Source organism: Pseudophryne corroboree, chromosome 2 (genome assembly GCF_028390025.1).
Source record: "Pseudophryne corroboree isolate aPseCor3 chromosome 2, aPseCor3.hap2, whole genome shotgun sequence".
Taxonomy (NCBI): domain Eukaryota; kingdom Metazoa; phylum Chordata; class Amphibia; order Anura; family Myobatrachidae; genus Pseudophryne; species Pseudophryne corroboree.
The window spans coordinates 690,512,433-690,537,377 of record NC_086445.1 but is presented as its reverse complement, the minus strand read 5'-3'; the positions used below and the strand labels follow the sequence as shown (position 1 = coordinate 690,537,377).

Genomic DNA, 24,945 nt, shown 5'->3' with positions numbered 1-24,945 from the left:
AATGGTCGCAATTTTTCTGATGGTCGCGATGTTCCGATGGCGACGACCGATGTTTGGAAAAAAACTATTTTTTTTCAAATATCAAACAATATATATATTTTTTTCACTAAAATCATTTTGGATAAGGTTAAATACATGTTCTTCACCTAATTCACTCATTAAAAAATAACAATTTGTGAGCGGTTTTTGGGAAAATAAAATGTCCGTTAAGTGGCTAAACACGTTACGTCACACAGTATATTCCTTATACATGTTACGCCACACAGTAGTACTCTTTAACACATTACGTCACACAGTGGTACTTCTAATAAACGTTATGCCACACAGTAGAACCCCTTATTCATATTACGCCAGTGTCTACCTGATGCGCACTTCATCATTTACTACCAGAAGTACTAGTGCACTATTTCTATATCTAGATAGATAGATATCCATGTGTATATAATGGCACTCACTGTCCTTTTATCGACCACCGGGGTGCCTTCCTTCCATAATAAAGCATATGCTGGCTCTCTGGGATGGATTGCTGCTCCTCTCCTCCATGCACCAGGCGGCACTCCACGGATTTTGGTAAATAAGAAGTGTATTCAAAGTAAATCAAACAATGACAAGCATAGTGGACACCAACGTTTCAACGCCTCCTGGGCGTTTTTGTCAAGGTGCTACGCTGTGTAGTGTAAAACAAAAACCAGATAGATAGATAGATAGAGATATATAAAAACACATATAGCAAAACACACACATACAGCTAAACACATAAAGCATAGCAAAACCCACATATACACCCCCATAGCAAATTACACACACATCAAAACACACACGCACACGCTGGCATTCAAATGTTTTTTTCCCACAACATACTTTGCACCTTCTGACTGGCTCTCTCTGGCTCCGCCATGGCTCTACACGGCAGCTGCTGACTGCTGATGTCTCTTGAATCTACACAAACTGCTTCTGTGACTCTCCCTCCTCCCTCACCCTTCTCCCAGCATGCAATCCGTGGGCCATCAGAGACAGCAGGAAAACTATCTGACAGCTGCAGTGGCACTGTGCCGTGTTGAAGGGTGATGAGACTGCATCATAGCTTCCTCCTTTGTTAGGGCCTATGGTGCAGCGGCATGTAATGAGTTTGGCTCCTCTCTGGGAGAAGCCCAGAGAGGAGATGGAGCCTGACACTTCGGGGGACGGGACCAGAGTGCCACGTCGTTAGACCCTGCTCCCAAAACAAGGAAATGCCTGCGATTCATGGGTTGGGGGCATGGCTAAATGACACGATCGCAAATTTTAGCCCTGCCCCCTCCACCTTGCAGCTGTGATTTCAGTGTCTTTTATCTTCCCCCTGCCCGCTTCAGTAGGAAGCAGCAGGGTGCGGGCGAGATGGAGGAGAACCACCTACCCTTCCGTGGTTGCGCGGGACTACCCGGGAGGGTAGGAAAGTATGAATGAGTCATACTGCTGCCGGCCCCATCACTGCGCTAAGCTTCGGTACAAAGCACCGGCACACCACTGCTAGTTCTGTCGCTGACACACACACAGTATATGTAAAAGGTATGTAAAAGTTTTTGCCCCTTCTTGATTTCTTCTAGTTTTGCATTTGTCATACTTTCATGGTTTTAGGTTTTGAAATAATATTGAGTATAGAAGGGTCTATTCATGAAGCAGTGAAAAGAGTAGAGAAAAGGTTCAGTGGAGAAGTTGCCCTTAGCAACCAATCAACTTTGAAAGAAGCCTTTTTGAAGTACATTCTATAAAATGTAAGGGAGATGCTGATTGATTGCCATGGGCAATTTCTCCACTTGTCTGTTTCTCCAAAGCATGAGACAAACTTAACCTGAGCAAAGACAAAATACAGTGTTTAAATCATACTTGCCTACCTGACCCCTTCCATGAGGGAGAAAATGCTCTGTTCCTGGACTTTCCTGGTAATGTATGATTGCCATCACCTGTGGTGAAACACCTTTCTTATCAATTACCTAGCTCCCCACAGGTGATGGCAATCATACATTACCAGGAAAGTCCAGGAACAGAGCATTTTCTCCCTCATGGAGAGGGTCAGGTAGGCAAGTATGGTTTAAATCAGGCATTCCCAACCACGGTCCTCAAGGCACACCAACAGTGTAGGTTTTAGTGATATCCAGGCTGCAGCACAGATGGTTAAATCAAAATAACTGAGCTACTAATTAAGTCACCTGTGCTGAAGCCTGGATATCACTAAAAACTGCACTGTTGGTGTGCCTTGAGGACCGTGGTTGGGAATGCCTGGTTTAAATCATACCTCCCAACATGACCCTCTCCAGGAGGGACAGAATGCTCTACTTCTGGACTTCCCTCTTAATTTATGATTGCCATCACCTGTGCTGAAAAACCTTTCTTATCCATTAACCTGTTCAACACAGGTGTAGACAATCATACATTAAGAAGTGAAAAGTCCAGAAGCAGAGCTATCTGTCCCTCCTGGAGAGGGTCATGTTGGGAGGTATGTTTAAATGAATATTTCATTTACTGAAGGAAACAACTTCTCCAACACCCCCTTATCTACTCATTCAGGCAGTGAACCAAATTGAATTGATAATTGGGTTAAATTAAACTAGACACAGTCAGGCTTGATTATTGCCAGCCTGACATTTCAAAGCATCACTTAAATAGACCCTTTCTAGCAATGTGTAGTTGGCTAAAAGGTCTCAACAAGTACTGTAGCACAGAATGCTGTAATTAAAATTAATTCTTGAAGAGAATATGACAGCAAGTTACAGAGCCATTTTTAAGACTCTGGAACTCCAGAGGGGATGCAGTTAATATACCGGCTATCAGGATCCCGGCGTTCAAGAGACCGTCGCCGGAATCCCGGCAGCCAGTGAAATATCAACGGCCGGTAAAATACTGACAACCGCCTGGTATTCTCACTCGGTTGGTGGGTCCACGCCACCAACCGCGTGGGATTAGAACCTGTGTCAGGTGAAGCGGGCCACCGGTCCCGTTGTGCTACGACCGCAACGGGGCCCACAAGGGGACTCGCTGCTTCGCCTCTGGGATTCCGGCAGATGGCATCCTGTCTGTTGGGATCTCATATGTATCCCCTCCAGAGAACCATAGTGAGAGCTGCTATCTCCACACAGAGAAAATTGGAACAGAGCTGAATCTTCACTGGAGCGGCTAGCTTACAAGCTTAATAAAGAGCAGAGCTATGGCCAAACCAATGCTGCTGTCTTTAGCTATGCTTTTAGCCTAATATATACATGGCTGAGAGGCATTTACAAAATAGCATTTAGGGAAGTCAGAGGAGGATGCAGTCAATTTACCTACAACCAAAATCCTGACGGTCAAAATACAGACATGTTCAAAATAACTCCATTAAAAATGTTGACACCGTCAAAATACCGACAATTAAAATGTCGACAGGTCAAGAAATTGGCATGAGTTTTTCATGATTTTTTTCATTGAAACCGACTTGTTCATACTGTATCATGCCAGTGGACCTGGACGGGGAATATAATAGTGTGCCAAGCGAAGCATGGCGAGCACAGCAAGTACACTTATATGGTGTCCATGTCATCCTTTGTCGATATACACACCAATTTTTTTTAAAAAAACTTGTGTCGACTTTTTGGCCTGTCGACATTTCAAATGTTGGTATTTTGACCATGTCGATATTTTAAATGCCGTTATTTTGACCATGTCGGTATTTTGACCTTGTCGGTATTTTGATCATCGGTCAATTGTTGTCGGCATTTTGACCGTCTGGATTTTGATTGTAGGTAAATCATACTGATCTCGTCAGAGGGCATGTGGTGGATTTAATATACATTTATAGAGCATGTAGGGTGATCTCTTCGCATATTGGGGGTCATTCCAAGTTGATCACTAGCTGCCGTTTTTCGCAGTGCAGCGTTCAGGCTAAAAATCTGCATTTATGCGCATGCGTATGCACCGCAATGCGCACGCGCGATGTACGGGTACAAAGGCCTTTGTGGTTTTGCACAGGTTCTAGTGACGTTTTCATTCGCACTGGCAGCCGCAAGAAGATTGACAGGAAAGGGGCGTTTCTGGGTGTCAACTGACCGTTTTCAGGGAGTGCTTAGAAAAACGCAAGTGTGCCAGGGAAAATGCAGGCGTGGCTGGGCGAACGTTGGGCGGGTGTGTGACGTCAAAAGCCAACCCTCCAACGTTAGAATCAACGCACACGAAGAGTAAGTTCAGGGCTGGTCTTGTTTTGCACAAAATGTTTTTGCAGGCGCTCTGCTGCACAGGTGTTCGCACTTCTGCAAAGCGAAAATACTCTCCCCCGTGGGCGGCGACAATGCGTTTGCACGGCTGCTAAAAACTGCTAGCGAGCGATCAACTCGGAATGACCCCCATGGTACATTCAGATAGCATTTCATATTTGTGAACACTCAAGTAGACTAGGAAAGGCTAAACCATGCCTTGTACATGATTGTCCCTTTAAAAAACATCCGAGTTCGGTCGGCATCCTGCACAGCCGCCGGACTCAGAGTTCATTACATCCTGCCCTTTATTTCTGTTTGACTCACCTAGTTATACAATTGTTATTTTTATGTATTTAGCCAGACATTTCTGCTGATGGTTAGATTTGTACATTCACACAGTGCACTGGCCACGCCCACACATCAATCGACACACCTCCTCTGCTTCTCAAAATAAACCCTGGATCATTTTCAGCCTAGTGTCATGTGACCTTTAATCTGGCCCTGAGTGCACCTAAAAATGCACTTTGCTGAAAAATGCATCCTGTTACAATATAGGATCACTTCTCCTCCAGCTCAAGCGTGGTGCAAAAGTAAAATCATTATTATTTTATTTTCACCAGTAACCTACAGCAGGTGTACTATTAGGGCATACTTGCCTACCTGACCCTTTCCATGAGGGAGAAAACGCTCTGTTCCTGGACTTTCCTGGTAATGTATGATTGTTATCACCTGTGGTGAAACACCTTTCTTATCAATTAACTAGCTCACCACAGGTGATGGCAATCATACATTACCAGGAAAGTCCAGGAACAGAGCATTTTCTCCCTCATGGAGAGGGTCAGGTAGGCAAGTATGTATTAGGGATGTAAGAAATACCTGACACTTTCCATCTCCTCCCTCTGGCTGATGCAAATTTCAGCATGTTACACAAACCATGTAGTTTTGCAGTAATTTAGTGCAAATATATGTTTATACTTTATAGCATCTGCTGCATGTGGTGAAATAATTCAAAAGTTGGTTAAAAATAATATAAAGGAACTGCTGTATATATGAATATCCCATTTGTTGTTTGTTTATAACCATGTGTTGATGTATCAAGCAGTGAAAAGACAGGAGAAGTGGACCAGTGAAGAAGTTGACCATTGCAGCCAATCAGTTTGAGGAAATCTCAAGTGTATTCTATAAAACGATATGTAGATGCAATGAGCAACTTCTCCACTTTTTTCACTGCTTGATACATCAATCCTCCTATTGCTGTTGTGTGGGGGAAAGTAGTTGTGTTAGGGTCTCCTGCCCTGTGCTGCCACGTCGTCATGGCAACCGGGAGACAAGTGCTAGCGGAGTAACCTGAGCGCAGCTGATACTCCGGTTCGGGTCTTTTGCTGTGCAGTGGTTATAGGCTCTGTGCACGGCAGGGGATCCGGTGCTGGTTTTTGTGCTCACAGTCTGTGAGGTCTGAGTGGGGAGTGGACAGCACCTGCTTTATAAGGCCTCTTCTCAGGGTAAGCAGATGCTGCTGAATCTTTGTTGGTTAGTCAGTTCCTGAAAGTTAACCAGTACTGTGTAGCTTTGTATTTGTTTGTTGCTTACTGCAAATAGGCCTGGGGATTTGGTATTACACTCTGCCAATCCAGACCTAGCAGTAAGACTGGAGTCAGTCGTTTAGCTTGCTGGGGTTCTGTTACTACTCTGTGAACTTAGCAAGTTTGCGGCTGTATTCTAAGACTTGCCTGTCTAATCCTGTCTCACTGTGCTAGGTGTCAGGGGTCAGTTTAGTGGCAGTAAGCTGAACCTGTGCACTGCAAGTGAGAATTAGGATTGTGGAGACTCTCCTTGTGTCTATCATTCCATCTCTGACCAAGGAGTTTACTGCCACACCCGTTGGTAACCCTTTAGGGTTTTGCTGTTGCCCTTAGCAACAGCATTTCGGGTTCTCTACGTATTAAAACACAACATCTTGCTTTTCCCATCTGAGCAGTTCTAATACAAGGGAGATACCCAGTTCCTTAGCCTCTGGGCTTCTCTGTTCACCTTGTGTGTATTTTGTTACCCTATCACCTTCTGTGTACGTTATGTCATATTCCCCAGTCTGTCTGTGAGTCCATTTGTTTTGCATAACAGTTCAAACACCAGTACATTCCTGCAGGCACTGGAGTGCATAACAGTTCTGACACCAGTACTTTCCTGCAGGCACTGGTGTGCATAACAAGTTGGCTTATCGATAATTCTAATGTCTTCAGGCATTATGACGACACTGGAACACAGACACCATGATGTGGGTGCATGTGAAATACTACTCACAGCATTTTACTCCAGCCGAGAGTACAGCTATCAACATGAGTAATTAGTACCATGTTGACAGTTGTACTATAAGCATGTAGAAAATGCTATTACTAACATTTCACACTTGCCAACATTACTGTGTCTGTATTCCACCGTCCCCATAATGCTTTTGGATATTCTGATGTTGACAAGCTGAATGTACAGTATCCTAGAAGATATACAAACTGTCAATTATATAGATATTAGAAATTGCAATGTAACCTTAAAAGCATGAAGTTATAGGCTCACATAAGTCAGTGGCGTTCTAATTAGAGATGAGCGGGTTCGGTTTCTTTGAATCCGAACCCGCACGAACTTCACTTTTTTTTTCACGGGTCCGAGCGACTCGGATCTTCCCGCCTTGCTCGGTTAACCCGAGCGCGCCCGAACGTCATCATGACGCTGTCGGATTCTCGCGAGACTCGGATTCTATATAAGGAGCCGCGCGTCGCCGCCATTTTCACACGTGCATTGAGATTGATAGGGAGAGGACGTGGCTGGCGTCCTCTCCATTAGAATAGATTAGAAGAGAGAGAGAGAGAGAGAGATTGTGCAGACAGAGTTTACCACAGTGACCAGTGCAGTTGTTGTTAAGTTAACTTTTATTTAATATATCCGTTCTCTGCTATATCCGTTCTCTGCCTGAAAAAAACGATACACAGCAGTCACACAGTGTGACTCAGTCTGTGTGCACTCAGCTCAGCCCAGTGTGCTGCACATCAATGTATAAAAGCTTATAATAATTGTGGGGGAGACTGGGGAGCACTGCAGGTTGTTATAGCAGGAGCCAGGAGTACATAATATTATATTAATTTAAAATTAAACAGTGCACACTTTTGCTGCAGGAGTGCCACTGCCAGTGTGACTAGTGGTGACCAGTGCCTGACCACCAGTATAGTAGTATATTGTTGTATACTATCTCTTTATCAACCAGTCTATATTAGCAGCAGACACAGTACAGTGCGGTAGTTCACGGCTGTGGCTACCTCTGTGTCGGCAGTCGGCACTCGGCAGGCAGTCCGTCCATCCATAATTGTATAATTATATACCACCTAACCGTGGTATTTTTTTTTCTTTCTTTATACCGTCGTCATAGTCATACTAGTTGTTACGAGTATACTACTATCTCTTTATCAACCAGTGTACAGTGCGGTAGTTCACGGCTGTGGCTACCTCTGTGTCGGCAGTCGGCAGGCAGTCCGTCCATCCATAATTGTATTATTATAATATATACCACCTAACCGTGGTTTTTTTTTCATTCTTTATACCGTCATAGTGTCATACTAGTTGTTACGAGTATACTACTATCTCTTTATCAACCAGTGTACAGTGCGGTAGTTCACGGCTGTGGCTACCTCTGTGTCGGCAGTCGGCAGGCAGTCCGTCCATCCATAATTGTATTATAATATATACCACCTAACCGTGGTTTTTTTTTCATTCTTTATACCGTCATAGTCAGTCATACTAGTTGTTACGAGTATACTACTATCTCTTTATCAACCAGTGTACAGTGCGGTAGTTCACGGCTGTGGCTACCTCTGTGTCGGCACTCGGCAGGCAGTCCGTCCATCCATAATTGTATTATAATATATACCACCTAACCGTGGTTTTTTTTTCATTCTTTATACCGTCATAGTGTCATACTAGTTGTTACGAGTATACTACTATCTCTTTATCAACCAGTGTACAGTGCGGTAGTTCACGGCTGTGGCTACCTCTGTGTCGGCAGTCGGCAGGCAGTCCGTCCATCCATAATTGTATTATAATATATACCACCTAACCGTGGTTTTTTTTTCATTCTTTATACCGTCATAGTGTCATACTAGTTGTTACGAGTATACTACTATCTCTTTATCAACCAGTGTACAGTGCGGTAGTTCACGGCTGTGGCTACCTCTGTGTCGGCAGTCGGCAGGCAGTCCGTCCATCCATAATTGTATTATAATATATACCACCTAACCGTGGTTTTTTTTTCATTCTTTATACCGTCATAGTCAGTCATACTAGTTGTTACGAGTATACTACTATCTCTTTATCAACCAGTGTACAGTGCGGTAGTTCACGGCTGTGGCTACCTCTGTGTCGGAACTCGGCAGGCAGTCCGTCCATCCATAATTGTATTACAATATATACCACCTAACCGTGGTTTTTTTTTCATTCTTTATACCGTCATAGTCAGTCATACTAGTTGTTACGAGTATACTACTATCTCTTTATCAACCAGTGTACAGTGCGGTAGTTCACGGCTGTGGCTACCTCTGTGTCGGAACTCGGCAGGCAGTCCGTCCATCCATAATTGTATTACAATATATACCACCTAACCGTGGTTTTTTTTTCATTCTTTATACCGTCATAGTCAGTCATACTAGTTGTTACGAGTATACTACTATCTCTTTATCAACCAGTGTACAGTGCGGTAGTTCACGGCTGTGGCTACCTCTGTGTCGGAACTCGGCAGGCAGTCCGTCCATCCATAATTGTATTATTATAATATATACCACCTAACCGTGGTTTTTTTTTCATTCTTTATACCGTCATAGTGTCATACTAGTTGTTACGAGTATACTACTATCTCTTTATCAACCAGTGTACAGTGCGGTAGTTCACGGCTGTGGCTACCTCTGTGTCGGCAGTCGGCAGGCAGTCCGTCCATCCATAATTGTATTATAATATATACCACCTAACCGTGGTTTTTTTTTCATTCTTTATACCGTCATAGTCAGTCATACTAGTTGTTACGAGTATACTACTATCTCTTTATCAACCAGTGTACAGTGCGGTAGTTCACGGCTGTGGCTACCTCTGTGTCGGAACTCGGCAGGCAGTCCGTCCATCCATAATTGTATTACAATATATACCACCTAACCGTGGTTTTTTTTTCATTCTTTATACCGTCATAGTCAGTCATACTAGTTGTTACGAGTATACTACTATCTCTTTATCAACCAGTGTACAGTGCGGTAGTTCACGGCTGTGGCTACCTCTGTGTCGGCACTCGGCAGGCAGTCCGTCCATCCATAATTGTATTACAATATATACCACCTAACCGTGGTTTTTTTATACCACCTAACCGTGGCAGTCCGTCCATAATTGTATACTAGTATCCAATCCATCCATCTCCATTGTTTACCTGAGGTGCCTTTTAGTTCTGCCTATAAAATATGGAGAACAAAAAAGTTGAGGTTCCAAAATTAGGGAAAGATCAAGATCCACTTCCACCTCGTGCTGAAGCTGCTGCCACTAGTCATGGCCGAGACGATGAAATGCCAGCAACGTCGTCTGCCAAGGCCGATGCCCAATGTCATAGTACAGAGCATGTCAAATCCAAAACACCAAATATCAGAAAAAAAAGGACTCCAAAACCTAAAATAAAATTGTCGGAGGAGAAGCGTAAACTTGCCAATATGCCATTTACCACACGGAGTGGCAAGGAACGGCTGAGGCCCTGGCCTATGTTCATGGCTAGTGGTTCAGCTTCACATGAGGATGGAAGCACTCAGCCTCTCGCTAGAAAACTGAAAAGACTCAAGCTGGCAAAAGCACCGCAAAGAACTGTGCGTTCTTTGAAATCCCAAATCCACAAGGAGAGTCCAATTGTGTCGTTTGCGATGCCTGACCTTCCCAACACTGGACGTGAAGAGCATGCGCCTTCCACTATTTGCATGCCCCCTGCAAGTGCTGGAAGGAGCACCCGCAGTCCAGTTCCTGATAGTCAGATTGAAGATGTCAGTGTTGAAGTACACCAGGATGAGGAGGATATGGGTGTTGCTGGCGCTGGGGAGGAAATTGACCAGAAGGATTCTGATGGTGAGGTGGTTTGTTTAAGTCAGGCACCCGGGGAGACACCTGTTGTCCGTGGGAGGAATATGGCCGTTGACATGCCAGGTGAAAATACCAAAAAAATCAGCTCTTCGGTGTGGAGGTATTTCACCAGAAATGCGGACAACAGGTGTCAAGCCGTGTGTTCCCTTTGTCAAGCTGTAATAAGTAGGGGTAAGGACGTTAACCACCTCGGAACATCCTCCCTTATACGTCACCTGCAGCGCATTCATAATAAGTCAGTGACAAGTTCAAAAACTTTGGGTGACAGCGGAAGCAGTCCACTGACCAGTAAATCCCTTCCTCTTGTAACCAAGCTCACGCAAACCACCCCACCAACTCCCTCAGTGTCAATTTCCTCCTTCCCCAGGAATGCCAATAGTCCTGCAGGCCATGTCACTGGCAAGTCTGACGAGTCCTCTCCTGCCTGGGATTCCTCCGATGCATCCTTGCGTGTAACGCCTACAGCTGCTGGCGCTGCTGTTGTTGCCGCTGGGAGTCGATGGTCATCCCAGAGGGGAAGTCGTAAGCCCACTTGTACTACTTCCAGTAAGCAATTGACTGTTCAACAGTCCTTTGCGAGGAAGATGAAATATCACAGCAGTCATCCTACTGCAAAGCGGATAACTGAGGCCTTGGCATCCTGGGTGGTGAGAAACGTGGTTCCGGTATCCATCATTACTGCAGAGCCAACTAGAGACTTGTTGGAGGTACTGTGTCCCCGGTACCAAATACCATCTAGGTTCCATTTCTCTAGGCAGGCGATACCGAAAATGTACACAGACCTCAGAAAAAGAGTCACCAGTGTCCTAAAAAATGCAGCTGTACCCAATGTCCACTTAACCACGGACATGTGGACAAGTGGAGCAGGGCAGGGTCAGGACTATATGACTGTGACAGCCCACTGGGTAGATGTATGGACTCCCGCCGCAAGAACAGCAGCGGCGGCACCAGTAGCAGCATCTCGCAAACGCCAACTCTTTCCTAGGCAGGCTACGCTTTGTATCACCGCTTTCCAGAATACGCACACAGCTGAAAACCTCTTACGGCAACTGAGGAAGATCATCGCGGAATGGCTTACCCCAATTGGACTCTCCTGTGGATTTGTGGCATCGGACAACGCCAGCAATATTGTGTGTGCATTAAATCTGGGCCAATTCCAGCACGTCCCATGTTTTGCACATACCTTGAATTTGGTGGTGCAGAATTTTTTAAAAAACGACAGGGGCGTGCAAGAGATGCTGTCGGTGGCCAGAAGAATTGCGGGACACTTTCGGCGTACAGGCACCACGTACAGAAAACTGGAGCACCACCAAAAACTACTGAACCTGCCCTGCCATCATCTGAAGCAAGAAGTGGTAACGAGGTGGAATTCAACCCTCTATATGCTTCAGAGGTTGGAGGAGCAGCAAAAGGCCATTCAAGCCTATACAATTGAGCACGATATAGTAGGTGGAATGCACCTGTCTCAAGTGCAGTGGAGAATGATTTCAACGTTGTGCAAGGTTCTGATGCCCTTTGAACTTGCCACACGTGAAGTCAGTTCAGACACTGCCAGCCTGAGTCAGGTCATTCCCCTCATCAGGCTTTTGCAGAAGAAGCTGGAGGCATTGAAGGAGGAGCTAACACGGAGCGATTCCGCTAGGCATGTGGGACTTGTGGATGCAGCCCTTAATTCGCTTAACAAGGATTCACGGGTGGTCAATCTGTTGAAATCAGAGCACTACATTTTGGCCACCGTGCTCGATCCTAGATTTAAAGCCTACCTTGGATCTCTCTTTCCGGCAGACACAGGTCTGCTGGGGTTGAAAGACCTGCTGGTGACAAAATTGTCAAGTCAAGCGGAACGCGACCTGTCAACATCTCCTCCTTCACATTCTCCCGCAACTGGGGGTGCGAGGAAAAGGCTCAGAATTCCGAGCCCACCCGCTGGCGGTGATGCAGGGCAGTCTGGAGCGACTGCTGATGCTGACATCTGGTCCGGACTGAAGGACCTGACAACGATTACGGACATGTCGTCTACTGTCACTGCATATGATTCTCTCAACATTGATAGAATGGTGGAGGATTATATGAGTGACCGCATCCAAGTAGGCACGTCACACAGTCCGTACTTATACTGGCAGGAAAAAGAGGCAATTTGGAGGCCCTTGCACAAACTGGCTTTATTCTACCTAAGTTGCCCTCCCACAAGTGTGTACTCCGAAAGAGTGTTTAGTGCCGCCGCTCACCTTGTCAGCAATCGGCGTACGAGGTTACATCCAGAAAATGTGGAGAAGATGATGTTCATTAAAATGAATTATAATCAATTCCTCCGCGGAGACATTGACCAGCAGCAATTGCCTCCACAAAGTACACAGGGAGCTGAGATGGTGGATTCCAGTGGGGACGAATTGATAATCTGTGAGGAGGGGGATGTACACGGTGATATATCGGAGGGTGAAGATGAGGTGGACATCTTGCCTCTGTAGAGCCAGTTTGTGCAAGGAGAGATTAATTGCTTCTTTTTTGGGGGGGGTCCAAACCAACCCGTCATATCAGTCACAGTCGTGTGGCAGACCCTGTCACTGAAATGATGGGTTGGTTAAAGTGTGCATGTCCTGTTTTGTTTATACAACATAAGGGTGGGTGGGAGGGCCCAAGGATAATTCCATCTTGCACCTCTTTTTTCTTTTCTTTTTCTTTGCATCATGTGCTGATTGGGGAGGGTTTTTTGGAAGGGACATCCTGCGTGACACTGCAGTGCCACTCCTAGATGGGCCCGGTGTTTGTGTCGGCCACTAGGGTCGCTAATCTTACTCACACAGCTACCTCATTGCGCCTCTTTTTTTCTTTGCGTCATGTGCTGTTTGGGGAGGGTTTTTTGGAAGGGACATCCTGCGTGACACTGCAGTGCCACTCCTAGATGTGCCCGGTGTTTGTGTCGGCCACTAGGGTCGCTAATCTTACTCACACAGTCAGCTACCTCATTGCGCCTCTTTTTTTCTTTGCGTCATGTGCTGTTTGGGGAGGGTTTTTTGGAAGGGCCATCCTGCGTGACACTGCAGTGCCACTCCTAGATGGGCCCGGTGTTTGTGTCGGCCACTAAGGTCGCTAATCTTACTCACACAGCTACCTCATTGCGCCTCTTTTTTTCTTTGCGTCATGTGCTGTTTGGGGAGGGTTTTTTGGAAGGGACATCCTGCGTGACACTGCAGTGCCACTCCTAGATGGGCCCGGTGTTTGTGTCGGCCACTAGGGTCGCTTATCTTACTCACACAGCGACCTCGGTGCAAATTTTAGGACTAAAAATAATATTGTGAGGTGTGAGGTATTCAGAATAGACTGAAAATGAGTGTAAATTATGGTTTTTGAGGTTAATAATACTTTGGGATCAAAATGACCCCCAAATTCTATGATTTAAGCTGTTTTTTAGTGTTTTTGGAAAAAAACACCCGAATCCAAAACACACCCGAATCCGACAAAAATAATTCGGTGAGGTTTTGCCAAAACGCGTTCGAACCCAAAACACGGCCGCGGAACCGAACCCAAAACCAAAACACAAAACCCGAAAAATTTCAGGCGCTCATCTCTAGTTCTAATATCCATTCTACAGTCATTTACATTAGTTGTGCATTATTCCCTAGAATACATATGTTTTGTCAGTGTACACTTAAATGATCGTATAAGAACCCACTAATTACTGTATAAGGCAGCAGAACTCATGGTATAAACACAGAGCCGGCCATAGGCATAGGCAAACTAGCCAATTGCCTAGGGCATTTGATATGCCTAGGGGCATCATCAGCTTCTGCTGATTAAAATGATATGCGGCATGCCTATATTCTGTATGTAGCATTTCATATGCAGATACAGCCAGTCTCACACAGTATATAGGCATGCTGCATATCAGTTTAATCAGCAGAAGCTGCTTGTGCATCCTAGCCACATAGCAATGCAAATAAGATGCATTTTCATTAAAAAAAGGTGCCCAACGTTAGCATTGATGCAAAATTTGTGAGGACACATCTGTATCCAAGCAGAGGCAGAGGTCACAGTGTTAGTGGAAGTGTGAATGCTGTGTGCATGTGAGTGGATTGGTTGTACAGTAGTGTTCAGAATATGTGTAAGGAGCATTATGTGTGTCATGTAAAAATGCATTAATAATGTGCAACATATGTGTAAAGGGCCACTATGTGTGTCATTATGTGTATAAGGGCTTTAATAATGTGCAGCATATGTGTAACAGGGTACTACTGTATGTGTGTCATTATGTGTATAGGGGCACTAATAATGTGCAGCAAATGTGTAGGGGGCACTATGTGTGTCATTATGTGTATAAGGACATTAATAATGTTCGGCATATGTGTAATGGACATTATGTGTAAAAGGGCATTAATAAAGGTTGTCATAATGTGTAAGGTGCATTATGTTTATAAGGATATTAATGTGTCTCATATGTGTAAGGGGCATTACTGTGTGGAATTGTGTATAAATGCATTACTAATGTGTGGCATTATGTGTATAAGGTGCTCTACTATGTGGCGTTGCATATAGAAAGGGCACTACTGTGTCATCTAATGTGAATAAAGAGCAATAAGGTGTGGTGTAATGTGAATAAGGAGCAATTCAGTGTGATGTAATGTGAATAAGGGGCTCTACTGTGAGGAGTAACGTTTATAAGGTAAAGTGATACTACTGTGGGATGTAATATGAATTATGGACACTATCGCAAGATAAAATGTGAATAAAGTTGCAGTACTGTGTGGCGTAATCGGAATTGAGGTTACTATTGTGTGGCCATGCCCCTTCCCAGCAAGAAGATGCCCCTTTTTGGGCTGTGCGTGAAATGTGCGAACTGTTCCTATTTAAAATATAGGGGGTACAAGGACTGCTATGGGTGAGGGGTGATGGTGCTGGGAAAGAGGTGCAAGGTCAGAGGCAGAACCAGCGGTGGTGCTAGGGGGCACCAGCCAAAATCTTGCCTAGGGCATCATATTGGTTAGGGCCGGCTCTGTATAAACAGATAATATTTACTGAAGTTTATGCATATATTGATCTTACTTGTGCATTATATATTTGTTTACAAATGATAAAGATAAGCAGTTTAGTTATGGCCTTGTATCTTTACACTGGTCCAAATCTCATCAGAATCAGCATCACTTGGGTATTATAAAAACATTATCCTGCGCTAGTTTCTCTGTAATAGATTATTGAGACACACTCATGTAACTTTATAATTGCTCAAAGCAACATACGTAAATTGTGAAATTAGATAAAGAAGTTAAATAAGTCAATTATTGAGTGGACGTTGATTTAACCCTTTCAATTATTGGGCCAGATGTAATTTAGTGCGAGGTGAAATTCTGGCTGGAGCGCCAAGATTCCGGCCGAACTCGTACGTTCTTAGAGCGGGAATCATTTACAAGGCAAAACCAGTATGGGTTTGGTCGGAATCTCGGAACTCCGGCTATCTTGCACTCCATTACATCCGGCCCATTATGTGCATTGTTTTTGATGTCTGTAAAGCACCTTGAGTCATGTTGGAGAAAGAGCGCTATATAAATAAAATTATTATTGTGAGTATTATTCTTATTCTTATTATTATTATTAATGACACTTTTATAGATATTTTTACTTTGGATATTTAGAATGTATTTCCTGTGGTGCTAAACAAGTCTATAGTTACATATTGGCCCTCATTCCTAGTTGACCGCTAGCTGCCGTTGTTCGCAGCACAGCGATCAGACTAAAAATCAGCTGTTCTGCGCATGCGTATGGCCCGCAATACACACGCGCGAAGTACTTTCACACAAAACTATGCAGTTTTACACAAGTGCGAGTGACGCTTTTCTGTCGCTGCGTTGATCGGTGAGTGATTGACAGGAAGTGGGTGTTTCTGGGTGGTAACTGTCCGTTTTCAGGGAGTGTGCTAAAAAACGCAGGTGTGCCTGGGGAAACGGGGGAGTGGCTGGCCGAACGCAGGGTGTGTTTGTGACGTCAAACCAGGAACTAAACAGTCTGCAGTGATCGCAAGGTAGGAGTAAGTTTCGAGCTGCTCAGAAACTGCATGAAAATTTTTACGAGCAGTTCTGCTAACCTTTCGTTCGCGCTTCTGCTAAGCTAAGATACACTCCCAGAGGGCGGCGGCCTAGTGTGTGCAATGCTGCTAAAAGCAGCTAGCGAGCGATCAACTCGGAATGAGGGCCATAATTACATAATTACATAGGGACCTATTTAGTAACATAATTTTTACTAGAAAAAAATGTGGAAAAGAGTGTTTTCACACCCTTTTTACATTATTTTAGTTTCACTCAAATCTATTAAAGGGTTTTTAGAGTAGTTTTCGTGAAAAACTGCTCCAAACCCTTTCATTCGCATTTTTTTTAGTAATCAGATCACATTCTCCATACTTATAATGGAAAAAAATGTGAAGAAAAAAAAACACAATAAGCCCTGTGCAGTGACCCGGCTCCAGTGATCACACAAGCTGAGCAGAGGTAAAAAAACAACAAAAAAAACAAAACAGTTAACACCCCACCCCCCCAAAAAAAACAAAAACCATACTTACCAGTGCGAGAGACCGGGGAACAGTGCTCTGGTGAGGGCTGACGGTCATCGGGTCCTCCTATGCGCTACTGTGACCCCCGGTGCAGTAAAGTGATGCTGCAAAATGGCAGCTCACTTCACAGCACCGGGGGTCACAGCAGCGCACAGGAGCCGATGTCAGGCAGCCCTCCAAGACCACCAAACACCGGCTCCTGGGACTGGTAAGTATAATTACCAGGAGGTTGTCTCGTCGTGAGTAGTTCTGATGGGGAGGTACCCGGTGGTGGCGGTAGCAATGGCAGGAACTTTAGGTCTTTTTTTGCGGAAAATATCCAGCTAATGATGCGGAAGGCATTCACAGGGACAGAGCTTTCTCGCAAGCTCTGTCCCATCATGCAATTATTGATACATCCAAGCGATGCAGAGAATAATTGCTTTGCAAGCTTGGGCAATTTTATCACATGACATCCACATCGCAGATGTGGATGGTGATAAATCGGCCCCATAGTGAGGTTGCAAAAAGGATCTATCAAATGAAACCTCTTAGAAGTCCTAATTGTCCTCCCCCTGAGCCTTGGTAGACACACATTTGTATTGACTGTGAATATATCTATATATTAATTCTAGAAGTTTTTTTTACTGTGAGACCTGTTTTGAGAGAACATCTGAATGTAAAATATGGTTGCGGTATCAAAATAAAGGTCTCACCATGTAGATGTGCTAGTCAAAGAAAAAAAATTAGATTGTGACAACGGTGCAGGTGTTTCGACAAAGTTCCCATGTAAAGTCTATGGGGAAAGCATGCGTGTGCAATGTAAACATTTGCTCTACCGCTAGATCGAAAATATCCACTTTATTTGTTTACCTTGTGACAGGGATCACTGCCCTTATCTATACAAGGTGCTCAGTTCAGTGTTAGACTTGCGGAGGGATGTAATAGAGTCCGATATTGCCGGAGCTGCGGGTGCCGGACGATCTTGGACATTTTTTTAAAGGGGAAAACACTTACAAGGCAAAACTATAGCTTGTAAGTGATTGCCCCTTTTTTTAAAAATGTCTGAGATCGGTCGCCATCCCGCAACTCTAGCGATCTCGGACTCCATTACATCCCTCCGTTGTTGTGTGCATGGTGTTCTGTGATCATTCCTAAAGTAAGTAAATACTTTATTGCATACTTGCCCTTAACGTAATGTCTCCCCTGCAGCAAGAAAAAAAAGAAAGAAAACGTAAGAGCCTTACTGGAAGGCGTGTGGGGAGTGGTTCGTAAAACGCAGGCAGATCATGGACTATTTTGGAGCATGTGTCTGACATCAGTTGCAATCAATTGTGACTAAATACATGGTGCTGGTGCAACTGCATCCGCATTTTTCTGAGTAGCCCTGGGTCAACCGCAACTGTTGATGGTAGTCGCTTTCTGCATTTTGAGTGCAATTCTGCTACTGAATATGCAGAGTTGCGATCGCATCGTTGAGCGTCTTTTACCTTTCAGGGTGGCTCTTCACTTGCGATTTTTAGCAGTACCAGTTTTGGGATGATTGCAAATTCAGTCTCAATAGCGTTCCAACCCGAATAAGGCCCAATATTACACTATTCATTTATTTAGCATACATTTGATATATTTCTTGCCACTTTTTATGCACTTCTTCATTACCAGTCATGCAACACATACTGAATGCAATACGCTTAAATTCTATGCGTATGTTTACTCTTACTTAAAATGAAAATCGTATCAGTTAACTAAAACTAATACCTGCAGTATTACTGAAGTAATGCACAATAATGCTTACAGATTGCTTGAAACTGCAACTTAATTTCAAAATAAATGTAAAAAATATTAATCCAAATGTAAATTCTGTTTTACAGAAACGTACCATAAAAACAACAAATTAAAGACAAAACTTACTTGCACTGAATTTGCACTAATAGGAACAAATGCACTTAACTGATTCCAGGAAAAGGAAGAACCATGCTTGTCTTTGCACTTACGATGTGGCCACAATTACAAGATAATTATGGTAAATTCCTTATTATCCCCATAAGACATTGTTCTCTTCCGTCAGATGCATTTTTTATTGAGTTCAAATCATAAATACCGGATTACACTGCAGACTGGATTGCCGTATCCACTCAGCCTGTTCAAGCGCTTGTCAATATCAGCTTAGTGCTTGCTGCATGTATTAAATATCCTAGTTTATAACGGAACCGTACCCCTAAAGGCGATCTTCGTTTTATTCTTAATGTGTTATAAATGTGCAGCTTCAACACTTTTCTCTCCATGATTACAATTGTTATGTAGAGATTGCAATTGTAGATCTGCATAGTAAGAGTTCAGTTTCCCATACACCAACTCAACCCATCCCCAAAAACATCTGCAGTTAAAGACTTTGGAGGTCAGCTTCACCGACACTTCCAGTATTATTATCTGCCATAATACCAGATCTGTGGTGTGGGTGATTTCATGTAGGATTAACTCATTAAAATGCATTTGATCATTCCCCTTTAATTCCAGAAAGGGCAACAGCGACAGCTGATGCAAAACAATCCCACTTCCTTATTTTAAAGAGGGTTTATTGTTTTTAACAGTGAATGACTCACTTTTTTGGGTGGCAAACAGCTGAAGACAATGCTCGGAATGCTCTTTTTTGCTTCAATCTGATCATAGAGCAAGTACATTATTGTTGAGCATTCAGCAATTACAGAACTTTTTGATACATTGGGGATAATATAAAGATGGAGCTGGAAAACAACTGGAGCGAAATATTTGGAAGATTAGCATTTGTGGACACGTTGAGCTAATGTAATAGCCTGCGAGCTGCTGGAGGTGTGGGGCTTTGTGCGAGAGTGCCCGCTTTTTTGCCTTGTAAATGACTGCCACTTTTCGAATACGGGCATTCTCGCACAAAGTCCCGCACCTCTGGCAGCTTGCAGGCTATTACATTTTGCTTCTAGTGTTGTTCAATAACAAATAAGATACAGTGGTGGAACACTTATAGGAACTGATGGATTTTTGCATTTTAATTGGAAACGCAAGGTTTTGGTTTTACTCGGTTCTTTTCACCAAACTAGCGCAAGTTCGGGATTATCCGGATTTATCCTATTGGCTATCCAAAACACGTGAGAGCCAACAAGATGCCGTTATTGAAATCCAAAAATAACCACATAAATCCGAACCGTTCTAATTTTGATATATTTACAAACCTCTTGGACCAGAGTTATAAGGTAGACAAGACAAATAAGTACTCACAACAATTTCATCGCATCAGATTAGAAACACAACTGCAATCCCCCCCAAAAAAACACAGCTTTCTCATACATGTTCCTCAGTGACTGGCTCCAGATCATATGATTAAATTTGAGCTTTAATCTTGCAACAGGCTCTAGAATAATATTTTATGCAACAGCATAAAGGTAAAATACGTCCAATGAATCTGCTTAAATTACCTTAAAACCAAGCCTTTCATTTATTTGCACAGCTGTAATAGACTGATACCTGATACAGATAATGGAAAAGTAGCCATTTATCTGGGAAATCCTCAATACTGGTGTCCTTATAGAAATATGTATTTTTTACAGGCCTCTAGACTACAGTATGTCCCTTTCGTTTATGTCCCAAATACATGCCTGACTATTCCTCTAGTAGCCTGGTAATTGCACATTTCATATCATGCTGCTGCGTATTGTGCAGGGTTTAATTTGTAACTGCAGGCTAACGACAATTGGTAGTTCAGCACCTATCAACAAGCACTAGAAATTTTCCGAAATAGAAAGGGAATACTGTCTGCTTGGATTCTGATTCATTTCCATGCATCCTTTCCACACATTTGCATTCCCTACCTTCCTCATTCTTTCCATACACACTCCTCTTCCATGTATACATACAACAGTGGCCCACATAGACTGTACCTGGAGGGATGTACTTCTGTCCTTGTTATATTCTGGAAGTGTGTTCAGTAAGTGCTGAGTGAGTGCTGCTTCCAGTCCTGGCTTTGGATGGGAGGGGGTTGAATGTTTACGAGGATGATGCAGATAAACTGCAGGTCCTCAGGATGGATGTTATTATACTGCTGATGAGAGAGGAAGGTGTGTGTCTGCATGAGAGTGTGTTGCCAGTCTGACCTTTGCAGCTGTCTCTTTTCCTTGTCATTATGACCTATCTATGTGTGATCAGAATTGTCTGTCTGTATAAGATCAGCTCTTTCCTAACACATGAGTGTTAATCAGTCTATATTTATTCCTATGTCTGCATGTCTTACTCGTCTTTTGTTTTCTTTTTGTGCTCCTCTACCTGTATCTGATCATCAATTAGTTGACCTCTATTTCATCATGTGAATCACTGATTTACACACACACACACACACACACACACACACACACACACACACACACACACACACACACACACACACACACACACACACACACACACACACACATATCCCTGTTTTTCTATACTGCTGTCCTTCTGGTCCACCCCATTTGCACCACTTTTGGCATTTTCAGCTCTCTACACTTGTCTCTAATTATGTATATTTAACATGTTTCACTGTACCTGTCTTTTTTTCCGCCTTTGTTCCCTTGGAGTTCCTTGTTTTACCATCTCTCTCTCTCTCTCTCTCTCTCTCTCTGTTACAGGCTAGGTGCAGGTCTCCTCTGTCCTCCGCATGCAGAAAGCTCCGTCCGCTGCAGCCACTGCTGATCTCGCTCTTGTTATTGGTGCCAGGGAGCTGGGGGAGGAGAGAAAGAGAGAGAGAGAGAGAGAGTGATAAGGACAAAAAAGAGAGAGGGAAGAGGATGGAGAAAGAGGGAGAGAAAGACAAAAGGAGGAGGGAGACAAGGGGGAATAGATGATAGGGGAGGGAGAAGGAAGGGAACAAAACAAAAGCAGCAGTGAAGGAGGGAGGTTGTGCTGTGAACTCGTCCTGTTTGATGTTCAGTGACTCATTGCCCTTGTTAGTCTGGATTTGCTTTGTTGTCTCTTGATTAATTCTTGGCTTAGATCTGCAGTAAATGTCAGAAGATACTATTTTTTTTCACATTCCTTTTTGTACTTTATCTCAGTCCCTCCACATTTTCCCATTACTGCTTCTTCTAACCTTTCAGTTTTGTCATTGAATCATTTATTCCCTTCAATGATTTTTTTTGGCAGGCCTCACTTTATTTCATTTCATTTACAACTTCTGTCTCTCACACTATTTGTTTGGCCTCACTCAGTACAAACCCCTCTGCCTCAGGGATGACAGGTGTTCTGTATATTGCTTTTTATCAAGACATTAGGGAAATGGCTAATGTGTCATACATTATATGCATATGCAATTAGATCTGCAAAGACAAAGTGTAACTAAAGGCATTAATTTAGTAGTAGTGAACACATATGGCTGTCCCTCCACAGTCTACACTGCACTATACAACCGGACTACTCTCATAGTTACACTAGCTGCTGCTAATGTTACTTTAGGGTAATCTGACTCTCAGCACAGACTTTAAAAGAAATGTCTGAAAATCCCGGCTGTAACCCATCATTTGAGTGCTGATCCCTGCCTGACCCCCCCCCCCCCCCCCTTCACACAAACAAGCAAATTAATGTGTGAGAAAATGTCTACCCGGTAATTTGCAAATCAACACGGGTATTTCTTCAGTGTGAAAGGGTCAATCCGGGTTGAAATTCTTGGGTCTCCGACCCTGGTAAATTCCTGGGTCGAAGTTGAGTTAACCCTTTCACACAGAAAAAGGACCCGCGTTGATTGGCAAATTACCGGGTAGACCTCCTTCACATGGTAATTTGACTTTCTGTGTGTATTAGCATCATGGTAGAATTATGAGTTGTCCCTATTTCACTTACTTCTCCTCATCTTTAGTGGTTATTTACTCCTGATTACCTCCCTTCACTTTTTGCTCATATCTGCCTACCCCCCCCCCCCCCACCCTTCACACCCCCCTCCCCACAGCCTAAACCTAACCCTCATCCCCAAAGCCTAAACAATCCCCCAAACCACCCCTAATCCACCTTTGGTGGCTTACCGGTCAGTTTGGGCGGCTGAAGCTCATTCGGGATCTCAGTAGTTGAGATTTTAGCGCCGGCCTTGTGTCCCTATGTCCTACTGTTGGCATTCCGAATAGTGTCAGGATTCTGGTGTCTGTAGTTTGACTGCCAGGATACCGACCACTGGGATCCTGACCAGTTCCCTACAAAAACATACTGGTAGGTTAAATGGATTCTGACAAAAAAATGATAATAATCCTTGAGTGTGTGATAGGGTATATAGATTGTAAGCTCCAATGGGGCAGGCACTGATGTGAATTGCCAGATAAAGGGCTGCGTAATATGTGTGCGCTAGGAAGTACAGTAACTGTTAATAAATGATATATTGTGTTATAATAACACATTTAAACAAAGTTCATTCAGTACAGTGACAGGTGTTGAAAAGTAGCATACACCACAGTAATACTGACAATAAGTGATGCTATCTCACAGTTTTGGAAAATGATATTTTAGCAGCTTAATTCTAATGCCAGACCTGTATTATAGCTTAAATAAAAATAGAAAGATTTCAGTACTAGATGCAGCTGGACAGCGTCAGAGAAACTAGCTCCAGAAAGAGACACTCTGCACTTGATGAAAGATAACAATTTGTAACATTTGCTACACTTCTATTGAGCAACCATGCGGTTTACTAAACCGTAACAAGAAGATATGGTTTTCACCCAGCCCCAACACATGTAAGTATAGGAAAAGGTGATTATAGATTGAAATCTTAGTGAAATAAATATGTGCCATAACAGGATATTCATGAGTGTGATAGTGGAAATAAAGTGTAAAAATGATTACCTGATATATGAAGGAGATCCTTGATGCCAGTAATCTGACCATATACATACTGATTGCTGACTCTGGCCCTCATTCCAAGTTGTTCGCTCGCTGCTTTTAGCAGCATTGCAAACGCTAGGCCGCCGCCCTCTGGGAGTGTATCTTAGCTTCTAAATAATTCCCTGCAGTTTCTGAGTAGCTCCAGCCCTACTCCTAGACTGCAATCACCTCTGTCCGTTCAGTTCCTGGTTTGACGTCACAAATACGCCCTGTGTTCGGCCAGCCACTCCCCCGTTTCTCCAGCCTCTCCTGCGTTTTTACCTGGCACGCCTGCGTTTTTTTAGCACACTCCAGAAACACCCACTTCCTGTCAATCACACTACGATCACTCGAGCGATGAAAAAATGTCGCTTGAGTTTGTGTAAATCTACAAAGTTTTGTGTGAAAGTATTTAGCGCATGCGCTCTGCTTACCATGCGCATTTTTGCAGTTTTTTCACTTAAATGCTGCACTGCGAAAATCGTCAGCAAGCGAACAACTCGGAATGACCCCCTATGTGATTATATAATGTAATTGGCAGATATTTGTCATAACTTCCCCAAAATAACTGAACACTTGATCTAGTTATGGTATCCTCATGTGATCAACCAAAGCCAATCAGTACCCTGAGCTGCACAATGACGGTTTGGATTCTAAGGGTGGTATTCTATTGTTTGAAAAGTCAGTTGGGTGTCTGACTTTTCCTATCTAATAGACAGGAAAAGACAGACACCCAACTGACTTTTCAAACAATTGAATTCCCCCCCTAATTGTTTGTTCCTGAGAATGTGAAAATTCTGTGTGATTTTTAAACCAAGCTATCCGGTTATAGTTCAATATAGAACACTGTGTGTGTGTGTGTGTGTGTGTGTGTGTGTGTGTGTGTGTGTGTGTGTGTGTGTTGGGAGGCATTGATGGCAGGGGTTTATAATAGTGAAGGAAAAAGAAAGTGTAGGTCAGCTGCTCTCTGCCCTCTATTTCAGTCTTCATTCTTTTCTAAGGCTGGTCTCTCCTCGTCAGTCAGCATTGGCTCTGCACTCTGATTTGTAATTGATCAGCGGTATCCTCCAGTGACCCTGGAGCATTAAAACTCTATATGGGTCTGCATACTGTCAACACTGGAGCTTTGGGTGGGCTTTGCATTGGAATGACACCAGAGATTTAGCTAGGGGGGAGGTCCCCTGTATTATAAATCCAACAGAAATACCTGGGGCTGCACTCTATATT

The 24,945-nt window shown here is 43.6% G+C and overlaps 1 protein-coding gene across 2 annotated transcripts in view; it reads right to left on the bottom strand.

Annotated features, from left to right (window-relative positions):
- AMIGO1 (adhesion molecule with Ig like domain 1) overlaps nucleotides 1-21,715 on the bottom strand; it is a 53,046-nt gene extending 31,331 nt beyond the window's left edge. The window contains exon 1 of one of the 2 annotated variants that reach the window (XM_063955203.1): nucleotides 21,424-21,715. The gene's annotated coding sequence lies outside the window, so the exon portion shown is untranslated. Of the gene's footprint in view, nucleotides 1-20,777; nucleotides 20,908-21,423 lie in introns of those variants that run through there. The other variant, XM_063955204.1, reaches the window with a different exon arrangement.
- Between the last annotated feature and the right edge of the window lie 3,230 nt (nucleotides 21,716-24,945).